The following is a 2,378-nucleotide window of genomic DNA, read 5'->3' as shown; positions in this document are numbered from 1 at the left end:
TAGTGATGTGCGTTATGGTGATTGCGATTTCTTATCACCGGCGGGTGAAATATCCCTCATCGCTATTTATTTTGAAAAAATCTTTGGAAATGCAATTTACCTAATGGCGATCCTGCAGAAATAGAAGTAATTGAGCAATTCGGGGGTTGAAAGTAAAAAAATGTATGTAAATTCCATGCGTTGAAATTAAAATTTCCCTTGAGGATTTCCATTTTATAGATAGTGATCTCATTTCATGTTCATTAATATGAACTGAGATATATACAGTGAGTGCCACTCAAAATGGCCCACCTGTGAAAAGTTTACAAAACGTCTTATAACTCCAAAAATTTAGTTTTTGTTTTTTAACTTTTTTATTTTTCTTAAATTTTAGACATGGCCCACTTATTTAAATTTAAGAAAATACATAAAATAACCACACATTTCTTTAAAATTAGTACTTTGTGGGATATCCTCTTTAATTTATAACTGATTTTAACCTATTAGGAACAGATTCCAAAAATTTTTTCGTATAGTCAGGAGATATTTTTTCCCACTCCTCCATAAGGGCAGTCTTGAGGTCGTTCAAATTTGATATTGCGCGCTTCCGAATTTGAACTTAGAATTTTTGCCATAAGTTCTCAATTATGTTTAAATTGGCAGATTGTGGAGGTGTTTTCAAGACCTTAGGACAATTATACCATAACCATTCCTTAACGATGTGGGCGAAATGCTTTGGATCGTTATCTTGGTACAAGTGAAAAGTATGCTCTATTCCCTGCTTCTGTGCACTTGGTTTCATATTTTCCCGCAAAATGTTTAAATATTGAAATTTGTCCATATTACCTTCCACGAAGCACAGATTTCCAACTCCTGCTGCTGAACAAGCACCCCACACCATCACATGGCCACCACCATGCTTCACTGTAGGTCGAAGATGTTTCGGATCCAGCTCTTCATTTGGTCTTCGCCATACGTTTACCCTCCCGTCTGATCCAAATAAGTAAGTTGAATTTGGATTCGTCAACAAAAATTACGTTTTTCCAGAACTCAAAATCTTTCATGTAGTAGGTTTGAGCGTTTTCCAAACGAATTTTCTNAATTTTTTCGTATAGTCAGGAGATATTTTTTCCCACTCCTCCATAAGGGCAGTCTTGAGGTCGTTCAAATTTGATATTGCGCGCTTCCGAATTTGAACTTCCAATTTTTGCCATAAGTTCTCAATTATGTTTAAATCGGGAGATCGTGGAGGTGTTTTCAAGACCTTAGGACAATTATACAATAACCATTCCTTAACGATGTGGGCGAAATGCTTTGGATCGTTATCTTGGTACAAGTGAAAAGTATGCTCTATTCCCAGCTTCTGTGCACTTGGTTTCAGATTTTCTCGCAAAATGTTTAAATATTGAAATTTGTCCATATTACCTTCCACGAAGCACAGATTTCAAACTCCTGCTGCTGAACAAGCACCCCACACCATCACATGGCCACCACCATGCTTCACTGTAGGTCGAAGATGTTTCGGATCCAGCTCTTCATTTGGTCTTCGCCATACGTTTACCCTCCTGTCTGATCCAAATAAGTTGAATTTGGTTTCGTCAACAAAAATTACGTTTTTCCAGAACTCAAAATCTTTCATGTAGTAGGTTTGAGCGTATTCCAACCGAATTTTCTTATTTTTTTCACTAACGAATGGTTTTTTCAGGGCAATTCTTCCATGTAAACCAGCCTTATGAAGAATCCTTCTGATGGTTGTTGCACTGCATTTTGTATTAAATTGTTCCGTTAACATATCTCGAAGAACTGGAGCACTTAGTCGTGGATTTGATTTGACTTTTTGGAGAATCCAACGCTCCTCCCGTTCATTCAGCAATTTCTGACGAGGATGTTTTGGTTTGTTTGCGATTCGGTTTTCTTCATTATAACGTTTTATTATGTTTTTTATAGTACCGCGTGGTTTTTAACCATCTCTGCTATTAATCTTTGACTTTACCGCTTTTGTAATGTTGTATTATTAAATTTCTTATTTCGATTGTGGTTTGAGGAGCCATCTTACGAAAATGCGCAACATCTTACACTTCTAAAATTCGCACACGCAACTAATACCTCGAACACATGTACAACATGTCTAAATGAAGCAAACAGACAAAAATTTACTAACAGTTTTCGTGAAACACCGTTATCTGTGTTGCTTTCAATGAGTGGGCCATTTTGAGTGGCGCGTAATTTTTGGTGTATTTTGTTGCTATCTCGTAAATATTGAAAACATCTCCATCTCTTTCAATTAATTTCGCTTTTCTTTATTGGTTACCGATTGAGCTTTGAGAAAAATAATACCANAAATTTTCACAGTTTTTGTTCAGAATTTGTAGACATGTTTTGGTTTAACAATTTTGTAA

This window comes from Rhagoletis zephyria, unplaced genomic scaffold (assembly GCF_001687245.7).
Source record: "Rhagoletis zephyria isolate East Lansing unplaced genomic scaffold, Rhagoletis_zephyria_1.1 Rzeph_scaffold_01501, whole genome shotgun sequence".
NCBI lineage: Eukaryota > Metazoa > Arthropoda > Insecta > Diptera > Tephritidae > Rhagoletis > Rhagoletis zephyria.
Note: the sequence above shows the minus strand (reverse complement) of the source record.